The sequence below is a fragment of the Anomalospiza imberbis genome, chromosome 1 (assembly GCF_031753505.1).
Source record: "Anomalospiza imberbis isolate Cuckoo-Finch-1a 21T00152 chromosome 1, ASM3175350v1, whole genome shotgun sequence".
Lineage (NCBI taxonomy): Eukaryota > Metazoa > Chordata > Aves > Passeriformes > Viduidae > Anomalospiza > Anomalospiza imberbis.
The window spans coordinates 27,670,188-27,693,088 of NC_089681.1; the positions used below are offsets into that span (position 1 = coordinate 27,670,188).

General features: G+C 36.1%; 1 protein-coding gene and 1 long non-coding RNA gene across 9 annotated transcripts in view; both read right to left on the reverse strand.

The window, feature by feature from the left end:
* Positions 1-22,901, reverse strand: part of RALYL (RALY RNA binding protein like) — a 374,914-nt gene that overhangs the window by 152,009 nt on the left and 200,004 nt on the right. The gene's annotated exons all lie outside the window — the stretch shown is intronic.
* Positions 11,536-12,433, reverse strand: LOC137471511 (uncharacterized). Its single transcript, XR_010997666.1, has 3 exons — positions 12,366-12,433; positions 11,776-11,893; positions 11,536-11,646 (listed from the first exon to the last, which is right to left on the reverse strand). It is a non-coding gene; the product is annotated as an uncharacterized lncRNA (long non-coding RNA).

The following is a 22,901-nucleotide window of genomic DNA, read 5'->3' on the forward strand; positions in this document are numbered from 1 at the left end:
TCAGAATGTTTGAAGATAATACTACAGCAAAATCTATAAGAATGTAGATAAAAATTACACCCTGGAAACAAAATAAGAAATAAAGGGTGCTTGTGTTCATGTCACTAGAGTTGTTGGTATGGGCTCTGACAAGTCTGCTTAAGGCTTCTGAAAACCAGCCCAACAATTTCTGTTGTAATGTAACATAAAAACATTTACACTGGTGCCTTGTTCAGTCATGAGGCTTCTGCCAGGACATTGCTCCATGGTGCCCATGCCCATCAGAATATCAGCCCCAGCCTGCAGTGAGTCAGCCGTGCCAGATCAGCAGTTTTGTGCCACCTGCAGGCTTCTGAGAGGACACTCCACTCCATCTGTGTCAAAACTAAGAGTATGAACCTTATGGATTCCTGAGATACATCAATAGTAACCAAGCACCAGTTGAACTTTGTACCACTCTTCACCAGCCTTTGAGCCTAGCAGTTTAGGCAATTTTCCACCCACTTTATACCTCGTTTATGCAGATGTCACTGATTTGGATATATATAAGTATGTTGTGGGAGATCGTGCTTTAAGACTTGTGAATATATCACATCTCCTGTGCATTTTCCTGCATGTTACTATAAAATGTGGCCCACTCATGCACTCATATTTCTCCTAATACTGAACTGCTGTTGAAATCACCTTCCTTCAGTTTAGAAAGGCTGAAAATCATCCGGAGAGAGAACTAACTGTACAGGTCCTATTCTGTAAAAATTGCAAAAGTCCTTAATGCCTTTAATAAAATTCAACAATGTAAATAATATCACTTAATTTAATGGTTGATTTTAAAGTCTAAACTGATTCAAACTAGTATAAAAGTTTTTTAAAATAACCCTTTGCAGCACTACCGCCATCCTGCTTCCATCACTCTCTTGTCATTCTGCATTCTAGACTTACCTTCATCTGCCAGGATCTTACAGAGCTCCCACAAAGAGCCTGACATTTAGCCTTTTCTGCTCAGCTTTTGCCAGTCAACCCTATTCCTTGTCTGAACACTCTGAATGCACTTTGCAAATAGTTGGGTAGTGTCAGGCAGAGTGCAATCGTGAGATTGACTGTTTCCTCCCCTCCAGAAAAGCCTCCAATTGTGCCAAGTGTAACTGTTTGCCTACTTGTCTTTTAGCCCATCTATTACTCCCTTGGTGTGGGGCAGACTGAAAACTGTCAGATAATGACTGAGCCAGGGCATTTTTATCACCCTTGGGAAAACACCTGTCAGCTGTTATGTACATCCCAAAGTTCAGTAAGCAAGACGACAAGGAAGGCAAGAGAATCAAGAGAGGAAAGCTAGTTTGTGGCTGTCAGAAAGCAGGTTGGCCAGAAATCATTGCTAGCTGTGCCAATCAGTGTCTCAGTTGGCAGTTGTTTAGTGTTTGGACTGTTCAGATGCATCTTGCTGGTAGACTCGGATATGTTCAGTGAGTCGAGTGACTTCAATCACATTTTTTGTGCTGTACTGTCATTTGGAGGAGCACCATTTCCAAGAACTGGTGGGTGGGAAATGACAAAGCATTATTGGGCAGTTTGGAAATCCTAACAAGCAGATGGGTATTTTGCTACCTGCATAACTGAACACTCCATCTTTATTAAAAAGAGAAGAAAAGCTTTAAATGGAAACAAATTCCAGGTTAAATTGTAGGAAATAGAAATATGAAAAACTACATATTCAAAGAATTCAGAAAATTAAGATACCATTTTCCTGGCAACACAAAGAAATTTCTCATAATTTAAAGAATGTTTTTATCTCTTTTCCTTAAAATATATATAAAAATCAATGATGGAGAATTGATATTTAGCATTCTGCTAAAGTTTTTATCTAGAATTAAACTTTGAACATGGTCCTAATTCTGCAGAATATTTTCTACATGAGAAAGTTATTTGCTAGCAGTGGCATGCATGAAGAACACACATTGAATAAAACATTTCCAACTCATTACAAGACCATCCAAGGTACTACAGAACCACTTATGCAGAGACAATAGGACAACTGTATTGCTAGGCAATTGTCACCAAAATAATTTTCAGCTGAGGTTGACTACCCACTTAGCTAGGCCACGGGAACAAATAAAAGGATGGCCCTTGCTCAGAGCAGTTCAGGGTTGACTGAGGGCATGCAAAAGGTAGAAGTGACGCAGCCTCTTCCCCAGAATCACCCCACAGATAAGAGACAGAGGGAGAATTATAAGCATGACTTAAACAGGCTTTTAAGTCGCTAAAACTACTTCCCAGAACAGCCACAATCTGGAGTACAACACTTAGCCAGATGTTGGGGAAGCATGGATAATGACCGTAAAAATGGGCTGCTAATAAGCTGAGCATGAGCTTTTCTTGACAAATGAGCTGTTAGGAAGCAGAAAGCTTGCAGCAGGTGAAGTTTTTTGAACTGAAAGTTGAGGTAGCCAAAGTGCTCTCTGTCAGTACAGGATGCTGCCTGGGGAGCTGCAGACAGCACAAATGTCTCTCTTCCTAATGGCCTCTTCAAAACAAAACAAAAAAAAAATCAGATGACTAAACCTTAGGATGGTGAAACAAATATTTGTTTCTGCTCAAAATTTTAGGCTTTCTTATTTTCTACAATACAGAGGATTTCTGGCTCCAGCTATGTTTTGTACAGTGATATGTTTCAGAGTGATTGTCCTCACTTACCATGTAGTGGCTCAGTCCAGAGACTGTTTTTGTTCATGGTAACCAAGGCTCTGGGAGAAAGCTGAAACATGAGCTCTACTCCAATCATGCACCAAATGTTTCCCCATACCTAATGAGGACAGAGGCTGAACAAAAGAAGAGTACTTCAGATGGCTTCAATCATGTGTTGTCAGTAGCAAACTAAATTTTGGCTGGAGTAAATCCCCAAATTTCGGACACAGAAAATACAAGCATTATAGTGCCAACCGCTTTGATTAGTGGTCTATTTCTGTTTTGCCAAATGCTTCTTAGTATAGATGAAACTTTAATATATTTTAAAAAATCCCTTTTCTAAAGTCTGTTAAATTTTGAGCAATGGATAAGAGAGAGTGGCGTACAGAAGTATGTTGTGGAGAGACCTTTTGAAATCTGGGAAGTAATTTTCCTCCTGACTACCAAATAAGTTCTCCTTACAAATGCAGTTAGCAAAACTATAACAATTGGCACTTCCTTAAATATTACATTAAAGATTTAAAAATGGGGTTTATGTTTGGGACTTTACATGTATTAATAGACCCTCTTACTTGTTATCTTACATGTGCCTGCAAGAAGCCTTCTGTACTTGGTTTAGATTAATTTTAATACTTGTGCAGCAGCAATATAAAAACCCCAGCTGTTCACTCGGTAAAAAAAATGCATCCTCCATGCCTAAGGTTATTTTGGGGAAAATAACTTCCTGTGTCTGCCAACAGGGAGCTTGTTATTATGAAAAGTGAGTACATGATTAAATTCTTGGCAGTCTCCTTTGGAGCAACAGCAAACAGAAAGGTTACTTAAGTAGCACTTCTTTGAGGTTTGTTTTCCATGCACATATTTATGTTGTGGTTTATGCGGAGCCAGGCTCTGAAAGAGTTTTGTTTTAGGCATGGATATATCCCTCCTTCCATTTCGAATGCAGATTTTGTAAAAGAGTGAATAAAAGTCATCCCTGGAATCTTCTATTCTGATTCGGTAAGATCCAACTCCAGACAGGAATATAGGACAGAGTGAGTTACAATGCCCTCAACAGAGAAAGAGAAACACAGAAAGGTAATGTCTGTACACTCCCAAATTCTATGTGATGTGTAATAAAAACTTTAAGCTGAAGATAGAGTTTAATGGGCCTCTGAACTGGGGCTGTCAGGCTAACTCCCTGCAGTTGTCTCAACCTGCCTGCACTTTATTTCCATCTGTCTGAGCTCTAACATAATTTTGTATTTTATCTTTCTATTTTTTTACCTTTCTTTTTGACCCTCTTTTGTTTTACTTGTGTTTATTTTTGTACAGCCCAACCACTGTTTTATGCAGTTATATAAGAATGAAATAGTTACTGTGTGTAGAACAAGATACCTAGGATTAATGAAATGAAGCAGTATTGGTTAATGTAGGCTGCACAAGATAGAAGGGGCTTTGAGGAAGCTATGCAGAATATGCAGAAGACTGTAGGCATAGGATTATAAGAGATGGGACTCAACCTCAACAATGGCCAGATAAAGAAATGTACACCCGGAGCTGCACAAATCTGATTTTAGGAGGAACAAAGAGAGCAAAGAAATGGTGTTTAACATATTTGAAAGGTAGTCATGGGATACATTTGTATGTAACATGGAGGTACAACCCAATGAAGAAATAACAAAGGTGTGAAAAAGTTTTATCAAAAATGGTCCACAATGAAAACAAACAAATGATATTATGATACTACAATACTATGATGTTAAGCTCTTGAGATTTCTCTTCAGTTATACTAACAATAAGTTCTTGTCTTCATAAACAAGATGTGTAAGGATTTTTGCTCATAAACAAGGTTGAGCAAACAGTTAGACAATGGGAACCCTAAGTATTTGTAGGTCTCATGCTTTTCAGTCAAACATAATTTCCTTTTATGTGCTTTCTTAAAGAATAACAGCACTTAAGACTGTGTCCTGGCATCAACCAAGTTAAGAAACAACATTCCACCTACCCCTGGCAGGAATGTGGCCATAAATAGGAGAACACTCACAAATTGGTCAGGACAATAAATTTAGTAGGCTTCACTGGGATGACATTAGAAACCAGTCTATCACAAAACCCCAATGTATGTGATGATTGAGACAAACTAGAAAACTTCAAATCAAATACCACCACTCCTACATCTAACAGTGTATAAAGAGCAGTAAATTACACAACACTTCCCATGGGGTCATCCTTTTTACAGAACTGGAGAAAAATTAATAGTATCCTTTCTCTAGAAACCATTTCAGGTGAACAGATTCCACCTGAAGATGACATAAATGTGTATAACCTTTTGTGTGTTCAAATAAACCTATGGAGAATCCCCAAAAGGAGAGAAACTCACAGCCATCATTTCTTTGCTGTCTGAGGGCTCCTAGGAGCTGATACTTTACCATACTCCCCTTGAAATGATACCATATTCACATGCCACAATGCACTATTAAGAAAATTATGAGAAACTTCAGCAAGTAAGGAAAGTGAGATGGATATGACTGAGGAAACTCACATTATAAACTGGTGGGAAGAGATTCAAAACACTGTAGCCTAGACAGCACTGGTGTTTCCTTTCAGACTTATATCCAAACAGAGCTATTAGAAGTGGCTGAAAAGCCTTGAAACTGTTAATATTTTAACATATTCCTGTATTTTATTTTCCCTAATATATCAAATATTTTGGTGCATCTCTCTCTCTCTCTCTCCCTCTCTCTCTCTCTGAAACAGTCAGCATATTTCAGGCTGTAGAACTCACTTTCACCTCCCTCAATCATCAACTTGCACTGTCACAAACTTCCCTATCAGCCCCCATGACTGATTAATGGGAAGGAGCAGATGTCCAAGTCTGTATCTATCATGGAAAACAGCTCTCTCTGTTATTTACATGATAAGCATGACCCTTCCTCCTTCTGGAGAACCCAGTTCTGGAAGGAAAAGTCCGGTACTGACTGAGCCATCTCCCTACAACTGTGTGCACAAACAGCACATACATCCATTGCTGCAGCTGCAAGGAAGTAACTAATTATAGACTGGAGCTACTGCCTGGAACAGCACAGAAAATCTGCCACTGTGAAAAAGGATGATGGGTTCTTGTGGAAAGAAATTGAAGTTTCCCTTTCTTTTCAGAAATATTCTGTATCTTGTATACATATTTACATGTGTTTCAATCTAAATTGAGCAGAAAGTCCCTTGTACATAGTTTCCACAGACCTTTAAACATTCCAAATGTGAAAAAATACTGTAAATTGGTGAGTGATGATAATCAGAAAAAGGGGCAGTAGCAACCACTTACAGGTTGGGGAGAAGAAAGCAAAACCAAGAAAATGGTATGCTGGAAACAAATATGTAGGATTATCTTTCTATAAACTCTAATGGTTAATTTGCAGTGACAATTAACTTGGCAGAAACAGTTTTTGTCATTTGCTTTTCTGGCTATTCAGGACCAAGAGAGCTCAGAACCTTCACCACTGAAGACAAGATATTCATCTAGCTCTCACTGGCATGACATTAATCTAGTTCTAATAGAGATAAGTCCTCTTGTTCAACAATGTCTGGAACATGTCTTTACTTAACAACAGAAATATCTGCAGGGCTTGTTTTTAAGATCTATTAAATGAGTGAAGGCAACTCTTCCTAGTATGAAAACAAGTTAACCAAGTAACTGCTGCACCCTAATAAGATAAATACTCATATCTGAATTTTTCTTCAATCTAAATACAGTTTTGGTTGCAAATATTTTTTTAATTTATTTTAATGGAGATTTTATTTGCCTGCTTTCAGAAAAAGTGCACATGTACAGCTGAATGATTCAAGGACTAGTTTACAGTTTTCTCTGAGACTCATTTAAACTGATTAAGGATCAAAATTGAAGATCCTGTTCTTTGAAACAGTGGATGCAGAGATTTGAAATAGGATCTTCTAGTATTTTTTATAAACCTTTTTGTACTGAACTAGACATGTCCTTGTGATGCTTTCCCACCTTATGATACCTTTAAGCTAGTTAAAACTGTCTTCCTCTTCAGATTCTCTGTTTTGCTAATAACTATTGGCATATAGCTATTAATATAATCCAGTGGTGAAGATGAGGCCTGCTATGTGATTTAAGAGGAAACAGTTTGGCATGTGGAGATAAACCTGTAAGTTCACTAATTAGATACTTTCTCAAATCTGACCCAGTATAGTTAAAGATATTGTGTTACAGAAAACATAGTTCTAAGCTCGTGAATCTTTCTAAAAAAGTTCAAAAAATGCTGATTAGTTTATTTGGTTTTTTCTTCAAATTCAGGAAATTTTGCCCTAATCAGTGTTGAGTGTGTTTAGTGAGGAATTTCAGTTAACTAGAGGAGTTGGATAAGGCAAAGACGCAGCTTTGCTTGCTCTTAAACCCTTGACCAAAACACAGGACATATCAACTTGTGTAGAAGCCCCTTCTGTCAGTACTCTAAGCTTGACCTAGTGTCTTTTGCTGTACTTTCTCAGCATTAGCACTTCTCAGTGCTGGGTCACACTGTTCTGTAGCTCCTGTTGCACATCTCTGTGCAGACAGCTCAGTGCTGTTACAAGAGTAACAGCAGACTCAGTGATGGCAGAATCAAGAAGTTTCCTGGCTGCATCAGGAACAGTGAAATGAGCTGAACAGCAGACCTTCTCATCAGGAAAGGAAAGCATTCATCTAACTCTAATAAAGGGATATCCTGCATGTAAACTATTTAATACAACAGCTTAGCAGGACACCTATGATGTATAAGCTGTTGATGAGGTCTGAAAGCAGTAACTGAGTTTTTAAAGTGACCTTTCCCAATAAATTGACTTGCTGCTCATTTGGCCAGACATTTAATATCTAATTCATTTGGCTTTCAGTCATTTGCTAACGACCTTACCCTTCTTTAGAACTTAAAGTGTAATTCAGAATTAGTCAATAAGCACGATATTGCCTTAGTTTAGAAACATTCTTAAGTAGGTGGTCAGTCATTAATTCATGTGGTTTTCACTGTCATTAATCATGATAAATTAATTCACTTTACAGTTATATGTGATACATAACTTAATTTGTAAGGGTTGCTTGGTAATTTTGCAATTAAAATCAATTAACTTAAAATGTTACCTAGTTTCCAATATCTATTTTTTAGACGTTGTTGCAATATATTTTGCATAATAAAGAGATCAGCAAAATTCTTAGTTAAAAATGCCTTGTAAGCAAAAGCACTTATACTAGAGAATGTTAATCAAATTCTAAGAGCAGCAGCCATGGAAACACTTTAGCAAAGGCAAGTCAATATTCAAGCAAACATAAAAACATTTAAGGAAACTATTCCTTCATGCTCATGCCATGCACCATTAGCATATATTTTTCACCATACAGTTCTCCTATTCTGGGGTGCAGGAAGAAAGTGGGAAAACCATACAACTGAAGATGTAGAACATCATTTATTTGAAAATATTTTAGCTAAGATGAAGGTAAATATGAAGCTTTTGATTAAACTCAGGGGCTACTGAAGTTCTATCTATATCCATTTTTTATCAACCTAACATTTAATACTTAATAAAAATAAATTACAAACACCATTTGAAACATGCTCTAAATTAATATCCTATATACTACTAGGGTCTGGCTGGGTGATTTTTCTTATTTCCTGCCATAAATTTATATTTCATGAGTCTTACCTCTAGTCACCTAGGTTTACAATCTAAGTAATGGAATTTCAAGTAATAGAATTGTAAAAGTAATATATAAGCATAAAGAAATTGCATATGCTAGTTCTGCATTGTATATCTGTGTAAATTGGTTACCTTCATATCTAAACATAAATTTTAAGAAACACAAAGCAAAAATTTGAAAAGGAATTTTAGCACAACTAATTTAATGACAAGGAAAATTTATGATTTCCTCCTTGATTTGTTTTTTGTTTTGTTTTGCTCTTTCTTAAAGTGATGTCAGACTCTGCATCTGGCAACAAAGAAAACATGGCAGATAACATATTCATTGGTGAAATGAGTAAGAAGCCAGGATGAGACAGTCAATAAGACCTGTATTGCTGAATTTCCTGGTTAAAGCTATTGCTATCAGTGCCACAAGAGAACTTTTCTTCTCTTAAGGCTGCAGTTACTCTTCATAAAAAATGTAAAATGGTTGACTCATACATGCCTATACGTGAACGACAGAAGGAAATGCTGTCCATCCTCACCTGTCCAAGGAGTACTAAAAGACTTATGCTGTTTTTACCCTGAGTAGTAAACTTAGTTCAGATCCTCATAAAACCAAATTCCTCCCTACTAACTAAAACTAAACTAACTGAACTAAAAACTAAGGAAATCTCACTTAAAATTACTAATTCACTTTGAGCTACAATTTTTATAGTTCTATACCAATAGTACAGACTATGTGCTAATGAATTTTCAGAAGGTTAATAACAAAGGCAACGTGTTGGGTTAAAAACTAGGGTGGGGAAAGGAGACAGAGCAACTACCCTTGCAGTCCTAAGCATCAAACTCAATTTCTGATAGCTTCCTTTTGTTCATTAAAATACCCCAAACCAAAGCAAAACCAAACAAACCAAAACCAACCAATCCACCCTCACCCAACCCCCCACTACTCCTGAATCCCAAAGCTAGAAATCAGAATAAAAATATTAATAAAAGATTAAACAGGTATAAAGATTGTTCCCATGCAAAGAGATATATATAGTTCCTGACTAGAAAAGCAGGTAAGAAGATGGACTCACCAAAGTCAAATACATGATGAGTATTACAAATACTGTATACAAATACTAAGTAGCAAAATATTTCTGCTCCAAGCCTTTATAATCACAATTTTAGAAAGCTAAATAAACACTGAATCCTCCAAATAAAAGGCACAGGTCTTTAAGAATCTGTCCAGGCTCTCTTTTTCATCCTGTCCTCTCCCAGGATAAGTGTGAAGTTTTTTTGCATTCTTTTCCTCCTTATATCAGCTGACTATTTCTATTTCTGATACCCTACCTCTTCAAGATGATGTCAGTCTATTGCAAGAAATGGAAGTTCAAAACAGGATAGTATTTTAATGGTCTTTGATTCAAATGCTGAACTGTAAAACCAAACCAAGACATATACATAATAAAAGCAAACCAAAAAGGACTTAAAACCTTCCAATGAATGATACAAAATGAAATTAAAACCTTCCCATGGATTTTATGATAGAGAAGATAACAAGGGTTTTTTTTTTTTTTTACCTTTCTGTCATATTAGAAGTTGTGGTGTTTTGAAGTTGTTATTTTATTTCATTTTGGGTTTTTTTCCTATTGACTGAAAAATGTCATTCCTTTTCAAAATTGGAAAAAAACCTTTGCATTTCAAAATCCATAATGGCGACTCATCACTCATTTTCACTCCATAAAGAGGAGCAATTCTGACTGCAGAAAATCTTACAGCCTTGTAATTAGAGTATTCACTTAAAACCTGAGAAAGCCAGATTCAGGTCTCTCCTGTATCAGCCTGATGTGGGACTTAATCCAGGTCAGTGCTGTAAATAGTAGACTGACTCTGGTGCTTTCTAGTGTGAATATCTCTTTCCAAAAATATGTCTTTCCTATTTTAGAGAAAATAGGGTAAGGGGGTGCTAGAAAAGATCCTGTCTAGATCCAGGACGACCATTATGGGGAAGGTTTCATTGCAGTTCTTACAATTCTGCAGAAAAATCTCAAGTGAGTGGTTTACAATTAAAAACAAACAAATGAACAAACAAAAAATCCCAAACCCAAAGCCCAAAACAAACCCCTCCAAATATTTGTTATAGTAACTTGTCAGAGGAAACTCTCTGCAGTGTCTTTTGGGTTAATAACTGTGTGGAGGTATAACCTAAAAACAATAGGATATTTGAACTACAGATTTTGGTATAATGCACACTGAGCATATATATGCTATCTTTTTTTCAAGTGTGTTTCTTGTACAGGCAAAAAACTCTTCTCTGTAAACATGCAATAATATTTAAAAAATTCCTGATTTTCTTAAGCTTTAAATCTATGTTTAAATATCTAGAGAAAAAAAGGTTTTATTTATAAATCTGTTCTACTCCACAAATATGCAAGCAGGCTGTCTACTATAATATTTGGCAATTTCCAAATCAACTGCTATACTGAAAACAGTCAGTATGTACCTTGATTGGCAACTCTTCTTCCTGCTTCCTAACATATAGCTCTTTAGCATCTTTAAATATGAGTCCTGTGGAGTTATAGCTCTCAGTACAGAAAAAATATGTTGATCAGTAGTCAATTTTCATAACAAATTACATATAAAAGTCATAAAGAATGAAAAAAAGTATAAATCTGCTCTATCATAGTAAAGATCTGAATCAAATACAGTCAAATTAAACAGTTGGCAGTATAGGTACATTAAAATATTTTACCCAGAATTACTTTGGCAAATATTTATTTTAACTATTATGGATGATCTAATTACACTTATTTTTGTCTAATCTCTTCAAAATGCCTCTCCAAAGTTGAATTTCTCTATCTTTTTAAATCTCAGGAAACACTCTTACGTGGGCTACTAAAAAATTTCAAGCATCAGAAAAACATGTTTGCAACCTGCCTGACACAATTTTTTCATTATTCAGGAAAAGGAAAAGCCTTGTTTGCTGATAATAATGGGATAAATCCCACTCACTATTCCTAAAATACATCTCCCGAATTAAGGAATAGAGGCAATTATAATTTTTGCTGTAGATTTATAAACTTAATTGTATGTAAATAATAAATATCAACAATAAACCATATTTGTTGTACCTGCTGCAAAGGCAAAAAAAAAATTAATAAGTAAAAATTTACAGTAGGATTAAGAAAAAAAATCCAGTACTGAGTACTTACAATAAAAAAAAAAAAAAACAAAACTGTCCAATCCTATGCTTATTTAATGTGAAACCTTATCATCAAATTAAAAGTTTCATGAGATCCATACTTATTCTGTCAGGTGTCTGCAAGTTCAACTGGGCTACATTTATTCCTAGGAGAGAGCATATGTACTGAGTCTGATGAGTGTGGGATGCATCAGCCCACCTTTACTTGTGTTTTACAGATGGTCCTACAATAAACCCAGATGATTCAGTAATTCTTCCTTTCAGGCAGAATGCACCTTGCAGGCTTTATGTGTAAATCTGAATGTTCCCAGATGAGTTGGACTTTGTGCACTCTTGCTGTCAAATTCTGTCTTGACAATGCTTTGAGCAGGTAGGGAAAACAGCAACAGCAACCTTGACAAGAGCAAATACCACTAAGGCAATAATCTGAAGCAAAGCTAGCCAGTAAAGCGAATAACATCTATCATAAAAAGAGAAACCAAAATAAAATACGACTAGATTAGAGCATCTGGCCTGAACATCATGGTAATGCACTGTGTAACTGGTCAAATTTGACAGCCTAAGTAGATGGTCTTGCTTTAACTTATTTACTTATCTATTTATCTATCTTTAGAAATATTTGAAGCATTGTCTAATTTTTTTTTTCAAGTAACTCCAAATTCATAAAAATAAATTATTATTTTTAAGGTATTCTTGATCAGGGAAGTTGGTCTAAATGATGTCATAACAGTCTTGTGACCCTGTGATTCCATGAAATACTCTGATCAAGATGTGATATTTGAATTCTGCTCTGTAGGAGAGTCACTGTTAACCAGATCAGCTCTCCAACTAGTCTCCTCAGACAGTTTTTGAAACACCCACTTACTAAATATATATACACATCTTGAATTAATCATCCTGTTGCTTCAGTGAACTTTAATATTCTCAGAAGGAGAATGCAGTCACTCTAGAAGGAAATGGTGCTAAAGAAAGCCCTGACGAGGACAAGTCTTCCTCTCTTTGTGAGGAACATGCACAGAGAGCACAGCCCCACTGTGACGTGCTCTTTGTGAACTCTGAACTAGCCAGAACATTTATTTTTGCATAGTAATTTCATTCATAGGTGCTGCATATCATACCTGCAGGTCACAGAGGTGTGCATCACTGTGGACAGATTTAAATCTAATGTGACAAGGTAGAGCACCCTTCGAAGCTTAGTGGGAAATAAATTCTTTCTGGATCTTTGCCTACTTTAGTGTCTAAAACCAGCAGTAACTCTCAAAGCAGCAGAAGTTCAGTATAGAAGCAAGTCTGACAAATGTCCCTATCATCGAAGCACATGTGTTCAGTAGAGAATGAAATCTCAAGGTAATGAATTTTTAAAAATTTTCCTTTTTGCAGACATCAACCTTCTCTTCAACTTTTAAGAAGTTCATCTTCATTCATTCCCTGGTCTTTCATAAGACCTTGAACTGAAGAGAAAGACTATTTAGTGCACTATGAGAGAAACCTTGGGTGCAGTGACAATAGACATTTGCCATATATTTTTGGTAGTACTCTCATTCAGCAATGTTTCTGGACCTTTTATAAAGAATAAAGAAAAAAGACAGGTCCAGCTGTGAAAGCAGTTTTGGAAGAAGTTAACTTTGTTTTAATATGACAAAACATGTTTGGATGAGCCATAGGAACCTCATGAAACCTTAATATCTCTTTGAGACCAAAATATTCCTAGACTTAAAAGTTTTAAGTGTTACCTATCATCATTCAGCTTTATGTCTCCTGTCCTGGATCTTCTCAATTGCCTGAAACTCAGCAAGGAAGGGCAGATAACAACACTATTGAGACGTAGTTATTGCCTGCCAGCTGTTCAGTTATCTTTTCTAAAGAACATCATTCCAAAATTATATCCCCTTAATTTTCATCACAGAATGAGTATTCACTGTTTGATACCATGTTTTCAGAAATATCCTCTGGTTCCTTTAGCAGCTATCTTCCAGTGATCCATGCAATCCCACAGCTTCCTTTAGGATAGCCTTACTTTATTCCAATTCCCATTCCTGAAAGAAACCAAGGTTTGAGATCTGTGAACATTTGCCCCAGATGCATTCACATCTCCTTCTTAGTGCTCAGGTTCCCAATTTGCTCAGTTTTTCTTTGCTCCACTCTTCTCCAAGCATGAGTGCTCATCCACCCTAGCAGACGCACCTCACTCCCCTGTTCTAGCCACACAACTCTCACCTATATTCTTCACCTCCCAGGATGTCTGAGAGGCTGCTTTCCTGCTGACTTCACTCCAACTTTTCCAAGATGCCACTGCAGGAGGGAAAGGACCAATTTTCAGTTATAAACTTCCAGCAGCTCCCTGCATTTTATCTTATTGCTTTCCTTGGAAGCCACGTCTTGTTTCCCACACAAAGCACTGGTTTCAGGAAAGCCTCCAGAGCTCAACAAGACCTCCTCTGCTCCCAGCTTACATGACAAAAAATAGGCCTCTTGACCTAACAGTGCTATTCAACAATAGCATTGTCAGTGCTAACAATGTATATAGTTTCCTATACTACTGAAAATAGTAATTTACTTCAGCATCATGGACTAGATATGATCCAGAAGCCACATGCTGTACAAGTCAGGGTTTAAATTCTGTTCATGGGGAAAGATGCAATCTACAGAAATCTAGCACAATTAAGTGAAATAAGTTTTCTGGAGGGAAACCTAAGGGAAATAAAAGATCTGTTTATATTTTTAGGAGTCAAAGATAGTTATGACTTGAGTTATTTTTCCCTCTTAAAGGAAGGACCATCACTGATTCTGGAGTGGACAGAGAAAAAAAGAGGAAGCGGGATCTTAATACAGCTTTCAAGAATTCTGTCTAGTAGCAGCTCCTGAAACAGAATCAGGAAAAAAAATCTGAAAAAGAAAATAAGCAATCAATTTCCTATGAAGACTGCAGATTTAGCAAAATAAGTTACTGAAATGCACAGTATCGGTGGAGCTGAACATATACACATTTCAGGTCTCTGTTTTTATGACAGTGTGTAAGGAGTAAAGAGATAAAAAAGAGGCAGATCATCCAGCTAAGGCAAAAAAATGTCTGTTCTCTCTGATTCTCAACAAATTGTCTTGTCTATAGCATTCAACATACATTTTCATTGCTCTTTAAAAATAACTTCATGACCTATCCTGTCTGTAAAAGTCCTGGGCAAATACTGCCCTATTCCTGCCGTGCTTCTTTGGGACCCATCTCTCAGTGAGGGGCAGAGGAATGCTTTGAAATTGCTGATTCAGCCCTGGGGGCATAAAGGCAGAAGAACAGTAATAGGTAGCAGTTAATAAAAAAAAACTTAGCTAAGTTAGTTTGTTAAAGCTTGAGTTAATAGTCACAATGGGACCTTTGGCAGGCCTATACTTCTTGTGTCAGAACAAACACAAATGGGTATAAATATTCAACATGTAAGGAATGTTGCAGGGAGAAAGAAAGTATATCCCCCCTGCAAACTTAAAATCTGTAGTTATTTTATGGCATGCACATTTTAAATTTAATGAACAGAATTGAAGGATGATGTACAGTGCACCTAATGGAGCCTAGAAATGCCATAAAAGTAACAGATACCATGGAGAAGGATTTAAAGTTATTCTAGAAGCTAGAGTAAAAAGGAAGGAGAGAAGAAAGGTTTAATTTTTTCAGTCAGGTCAGAGTGCTCCTTCCTTGGTGTATTGGCCTTACTCAGCCAAGGGAGGTCTTGGGAAGAAGGCCATGTTTTAATTCCCCCCTACCCCTTTCCTGCAACCATGAATTCACCTTTGTACTGAAAGTAAAGGAAAAAGACAAACCTTTGGAAATCTCACCTTTCCTCACCTCTACCACTGAATAAGGTTGTTAGCTAAAATTTGTAATCTAATCCATGAACACTTAGATAGACATGGGACATTAATTTATCTTTTCATCCCAAGAGCAAAGGGTGTAGTTTCACACAGACTATGAATAATAAGGAAATGGTAAACAAATATACGAGTCAGTTCTGTAAAGAGGTTGATATAAAATAGTTTCTTATCCACCATTTTTCTCAAGCTACTACTTACATTCTGCATTTTCTCCAGCTTCTCTTATATGCCCCTTTAAAATTTTCATTCCCTATACTTCACTAATGTCTGGATAGTGGTTTATGTGGTTGGATCATTCCAGGCTGACTGCAGTACTTGCTTCCAAGTGTGGCTGCAGCAATAGGCAAACATTTCTATTCAGTTCACAAAAAAGGGATGGGGAAAAAAAGAAAGGGGACAAAAAATGAGTTGCACTCCTCTTCCAGTCCTTAGATATACAGTAGTATGGCTGCTGAGGTTTTACCCTACCAGTCCTAAAACTTCAGACCTTGACAGACAACAAGAAGGACAGAGAGCTCCTAGAGCTCTTTGCTGACTGGCAAAATTGCAGAAGGCCTCTTCATCTATGGAAAAAGAGGAGGGTGTGTTTCCAGCCAGATGTGGGGCTAGGAGAGGTGCAAAGCTGTCTGGAGGGCACATAATGATTGATGTGGGGCTAGGAAGCATATAATTAATTGCTGTTTCTATACTAAGAATGCATAATAAATTGTTTTAAGTCTGGAGGGACACAGATTAATTAATTGGGGTTTAGGGAGAAACTGGTGCTCTTAGTACCACTGGGCAATATTTTATGCAAATATGTGTAATGTTATGCAAATTAAAAATCTACTGGGTTTTTTGTGCCATAAGATATTGCTAGAGATGTGCCTGCATTATAAAACAAATTCCCTCTGTAGCTGCACCCTGACTAGAATTGGGTGAAGAAGGTAAAAAATATATATTTTCAAATATTATACTGTTTTTAAAATTTCATATTAAAAATTCATTTTATTTAGGTGCATACAAAAGCATATCATTTTCCATATATGCTTTTATAAACATTTATTGGGCTACATAAATAACTGTAAAAAATACAGTAGTGAAACTTTTCAGATTATTTTAAGACCTCTCTGTGGCTGAGCTCATATCTGGAAAGATGAGTTACTTGGGAAGAGAAACTGCAGAATGCCCATGAGGGGAACAGCATTTCAGGGTAATGTGAGAGGATGGTAATTTCTCCACCCTGATATAAGAGAAAGAATCATGGCTGCAACTACTGAAATAAGGATCTGAAATATGAGTGCAGTAAAATCTTAATCTTTTCTGAACTGCTGTCAGCCCAGACACAAAGAACCATCAGTGATTAATCATTTGAGGAAGGAATTTGAGAACTGTTAACATATTCTCTGCTAAATTTTGCAACATTTATCTGAAGAGAAAACATTCAGAAATTAGGTGGATGTGTGATCGTCATTTGGCATACAAAGTAGAACATAACTGCTACAGAAGAAGAATGAGATCACTAATCGAAGTTTCAAGAAGCAGTGATTCCAGCAAGAACAGTGCACTTTCTCCAAACAAATTTGATTGTAGCCCTTTGCACCAGTGTTAATTTCATTCTAAGGAAAAAAAAACACTTTAGACATTAGGATGGTATTAAGTTAATAGCATTATTATGTTGTCTGTCTTTTTTTTTCTTAAGGACAAATAACATTATGCCTGTGCTGGTCAGAAAGGTGGGTGCAAATACATCTCTGCTTGTCTGGAATAAAAAAAGTAGGTTGTGATAAAAAAAGAAGTTATGGACCTTATAGGGAAATCTTTTGCTTCTGTAGCACAGAAAGAGAAAAAAATATCATTTCACAGGTTCATTTTATTCTTACAGATTATTACCAGTTTTGTTAATATCTAGATAAATGTAAAGAAGACCTTGCAAGAAATATATCTAAAAACATTCAGTGGTTTAGAATGTTTTTAAGTCCCATTCTCTCTCTCTCTCTTTTATTTAATTGGAAACGAAATTGAAAAAACACTGCTTGTTTGTTGGCTAAATTAAGCCATGCTTGTCATTAGGTGGGTATTGCTCATCTAATTTCCAAAGGTGCTGACAAAACCTGATCATTTGTGTAATTTCTATAGAGTTATTACTAATATCAGACATAAATCTTTAGGGACCTTAATAAAATTAAAAGGCTTTATCTTTTTCTTGCTTTATTGTATTTATTCAAAAGTCTGCAAATCTCTGTCTTTGGAAGTTTCTGCAGCTGGTCCAGAAAAAAAATCCAGTCTGGTTTGTTATAACAGATCACACAATTTCTTGAATTAAGTCTATGCAGAGCTAGAACATATCCTTTATGATAACATCCAAAATTTACTTTAGAAATTTTGACTGAAACTTTTGGTACACTGTTCCTAATGGCTTCACTGTAGAAATTATTCTCTATTTTGAGGTTTGCTTTTTCTCACTTAAGCTTCCAGCCTTCAGATTTTGTTACACCTTTTTCTCCCATGCTGAAGAGCTGATTATCAATGTGTTAGTTTTTATAGCTAGAGGAGTCACATTTTGACTCCTATTTTGGTATTTGTTTTCTATTTTGATATCAATGTCTTGTTTTATTTTGCATTCGTCAGTTAAGGCATCTTTGTGCCATCTACAGAATTTATCAGTGGTTTTTGCTGTCTTTTCAACTGGGTAAAAGTATGATTAAAAAACTTATTCTACCAGGGACCACACAAAAGTCACACACCTGCTGCATGATTACTTCCCATTTACCAGTCTTTTGAGACTAGTTTTTAATCCATTTGGCATGTACCATAACTATGTCATACGACAGTTTCTTAATCGAATTTCCACTTGGAATGAATCAAGTGCCTTGCAGTACTATGTTCCATCAGTTCAGCCTTATTATATGGTGCTAAATTATAAAAGACAATACATGTTTAATTTCTCAAACTCTATTTTCTGTAAAGTCATGCTGACATTAGTAACGTTATCCCCATGTTAATTCTTGATTATTTAAGTCCCACACCAGCAATTTCATTATTTTTTCCTACAGTTTAAGATAATTACAACAGGATTCTTGTCACACAGCTTGGCCATTTTACCATTTAAAATTATTTATATTATGTCCTTTTTCTTTTTCTATTTTTTTTTTTTTTTTTTTTTCCTAGAGAGTGTTTTCACAGGATCCAGCCTTGGCAAATAGGCCAGGATAACAGCAGCCAACAAGACAGGAGAGAGTGTAAAACATGGTTGAGTGGGATGTCTGAACGGTCTGAGATGACATTTTCCAAAATCTGATGTAGGTAAAGAGGAAAACAACCATTTACCAAATTAAATAGTAATTACCAGAATTACCAGAAGACACTTAAAGAAAAAAAAGTCAGCTAAACAGAAATGCAGATGAAACATAGATTTGTGGTGAGCAGGAGAGGAGTGCAGCAGGGCAGCAGGTTGGAGACCCTTCTAGATACTGTTGTATGGCCTCGGGCCTCTGCTTCTCCATAGACACTCCCAGCTGCTTCATCCAGTTTGTGCAATACCAGCATGGGGACATCCCAGGACCCCCACCTCAGGGGGTCTCCATCACCTCCCTGGCTACCACCTGCCCTTTGAGAATGGAGGTGGGGGAAACCTGGGCATGCATCTCCCACAGCAGGGATGTGCTCTGCTGAGATTGATACCAGAGAGGGATTTAAACATTTTGGAATAATTTCACAGAAATTTGCAAGTATCTAGAATTGAGTATGATCTCTTGTTACAGATATGGGTCATGGGTTCAAATTAATTTTGTGATAATAAATCAATAAACCACTTTAATATTGGTTTGTTTTAAACTATACAAACTGAATAATTTCTCCCTGTAAAAATTCTACCCTTCTGAAACTCCTACTCCTGTTCAAGACTTACTGTTGGCAACTCTCCAAATATTAGCAGCTGAGAACCTCCCTGGAGAATAATCCTGCTAGTTCTTCAGAAATTCTGGGATTAATGTTAATTTTTAAGTATTTAAAGATCGTTTATTTTGTAGCCCTATAATGATTTCTGGAATGGATACCATGTCATCATTATTCTGTGATCTGGATGTATCTGTCATCTTCCAAATACAGGAGAAAAAATCTTTACAGATTTACCTATATTGAAACTAAAACAAAAAACATTCCATGTTTCTTCCTAGAAATGCATTGAAACTTTTTCCAAAATCTCTTTGCTCTTTATTCTTAAGGTACTTATAAATCTAATCTAATCCAATTTTTCTATATTTTCTATTTTTAGTTACCTTCATCTTTTTTTGATTATGACTTTTAAGATGTGTTTTTAAGCACACCATACTCTTTTCATGATCATTTATCTTTTTTTTTACAACAATTAAAATATTTTAATCTTTCCTGACCATATTTTTATTTGTCTACCTCAACTTTCTCCAAATAGAGCTTGCTCACATCTACTTTCAAGGTTTATCCAATTGGGCATTATAAGTAGCATCCATATTAAACAAGAGCAGCTTGTGACCATTTTTACCTAAGCAACCAGAGCATATTTGTTCCATAATTGGTTCTTCTTTATCTATCAGTAATGATTTCTTTTGCAACAGGTTTTTCAGTCCGAAAATTACATTTTTTAATAGATAGACATTTGATTTGAGTCCAAGTTAGGCACAAGATGCCCCAGTGAAATATCTATTTTCTGTCTTTTTACACAGATTTGGTACCCTTTCTCATTAACATATCTACTTTATTTAATAAAAATCCAAGTTAAATTTCTAGATTATTGAGGAACACTAGGACATTCTCATGAAGATTCAAGAGCATAATGGCATATAGAGTGAAGGAATCTTTACTGAAGGATAAAGTGGAATTGGGATGTCATGCTATAGAACTTGCTGTAGTTTTTTCTTTCTGTTCTCATTCTGGATATATTAGGATGGGTGCCAAGCAATCATTAGTAAGCACTTTTCATGTCTTTGTATTTCAGAAAATGCTGACTTGATGAAAGGTTAGGTGACTAGCCTTCATTTCTGTAGACATAAAAAAATCATATGCCAAAATGAGTACAATATATGGTAGCCATCAATTCCTTGGGATTTTCATTGTCTCAGCTCATGAATTTTATACCTTCTTATAAATTCTAAGAACAATTTGACATTTTCTGGTAGTATCATAGAGCCAGAAGATGTCTGTGAATACTAATGAACTTTTATTGGAGCAAATATATGGTGTACAGTGATGATGCAGTTCACTGTCAAAGTATCTCACTATAGATATACTGCATACCATCAGAATTTAAAACAGATGGCTTTGAAGTCTACTGGTAATTTTACATAACCACTAAAAATAAAAGATTACATTTCCTGTGAATTACTATCCCTGGATTGCCCTTTCACAGAATTTATGGAGCACATGGAGCAGGACAGGGAGAATGCGTAACCCTTGCAGGATTGATGTCATGCTCCTGAGACTGGGGTTGAATCTGTGAGTGCCTGGGACAGCAGGCCAGACTCTGAAACTATTTCTCTTCCAGGAACTGCAATCAAGGCAGCACACAATTACAGATAGAAAAGACATGAAATTACATGAAATTATAATGTTTCACCTTTCTGTTCTGTGCCATGTTCCAGTTAACTAAATATGAATCAACTGACGCCTTAAGTTTTAGCTTTTATATTTTTCAGATTCTGTACTGCTTTAATGTGTAGTTTTGAACTTCATATTAAGGGATAGTAAGCTCTCTTCACAGAGTAGGCAGACAAAACAATTCCTTCTCTAGCTGGGGACCAAGGACAAATGATCCAAGTTTCAGGCCCAAGAGCATAAACAATGCTGGACTGAATAGAGAAAACAAAAAGGATGGGACTTCATAAACTGAAGCTGTAATTGGATAACTAACTCCAATATGCAAATGGACCAAAACTTATAAAAAGTATGAGACCTCATGACTGGTCATCCCTTTTGTGACCATTTTGGGTTCATCTTGAGTATAGCCCTGGCCAGGCTCTTGTACTGCCCAAGGGGTATACATTAAGGCCTTTTGATAAATACCTACTTTATTCTTTAACTCTGCCTGGTCTCTGTTCTAGGTCAGCCTTTTCAAGCCATCACAATGGTGAGATAAACTTCTGTAGTTCAGCTTTTTATGAAATATTTCTGTCCAGTAGTTTATGCACTTTAGTCATGCTGTTTGAACACAATCAAACAAATCACATTTTTGTTTTTGCAAAATGATAGTACTTGTGACAATGCTACTCCAAGAAAATTGGATTTAATGGGGGTGTTTGTCATGCTTCAATTAAGGAAGTCAAAAATCAACTCCCAATCTTTTTGGTCCCTTGCCAAAACATGCCAAGGATTTCTGTATTAGAGCTTTTGCTAGACCTGGTATGACTATGCAGTTCTGCACCTCCATCCTTACCAGGATGCTGGTCTCTCACTGGGAACTGAAAGTGCACAGAATTACTAAAGCTTCCCATTAGACCCTGAAGGAAGCAGCTCTGAGGAGCAAGGCAAGTAGCAAGGCAACAAAAGCTGTTGGTTAGACAGGCACTTGCTATAAGAAAAAAGGTAAATAGAAACTAGAAATAGAGGAAATTTATTGAAAGGGTCAAAATATGACGGACTCTATGACAATGAACTCATATCAGTGTAAGGAGCAAATAAGTTATTCTTTCTAAGTGTGGTAAATGTTAGTAATAATCAAGAGTTTCAGGATAAAGACCGAAGGTAAAAGAGAAAAAGTGATATAATTGGAACACAGAAGCTTTGCTTCTATTAATTTATTTCTGTTCTATTATTAGTAGATTTTTTTTTTGTTATACACAAAAATTTTGTATAGGACCAAAATATTTTTGGAGTTACATCAGATTGGATTGAAATTGGTACCTCATTTTACACACTAGACCAAAAAAATCCCAACATAACCACTTTTATTACTCACATCAAAAATATTCAGGGTTTTTTTGCCTTTCCTTTCTTGTTTGCCTGTGGATTTAAATACATCAAAACCAAAGTTAAGACAAGGAAACAAATAAAGCAGCCATAAGCGCCAATTAACAGAAAATAAAGACCTCTAAAGTCAGGCTGTAAAAATTCACAACTGCTTTTCCAGATGCTGCAATGCTAGTATGAGCGTTGATTTTATCTCGTTGTAATTTGATCATTTACATTTAAATTTTCTCTAAAAGTTTTCAACAGTCTGGGTAAGTAACAAAATAAACCCTAGAAAGAAAAAAAATCCCTAGAACAACAGCCACCTTCTTACCCACAAAACTAGCCTGTGTTTCACAAGAGTGTTAGCATGGAACTGTTTCCATAAACTCAGTTTTCACACTCTTGAAAACATTATTAGAATTTACCTTTAACTAAGGTCAGAATGGCTGAAGCATCATCACAGTTCATTTTGAGGTATTCATACATGTACATGGATTAAATAGGAAAAGTACAATAAGTTACACTTTTTAGATTTTGCTAATACAATTTTAAAAATAATAATTCTTAAAATAATGTCCTCTTAATATTTGAGATAAAGTAAAAATAGTGGCTTTATTTACCCAAATAAAAAAACCCC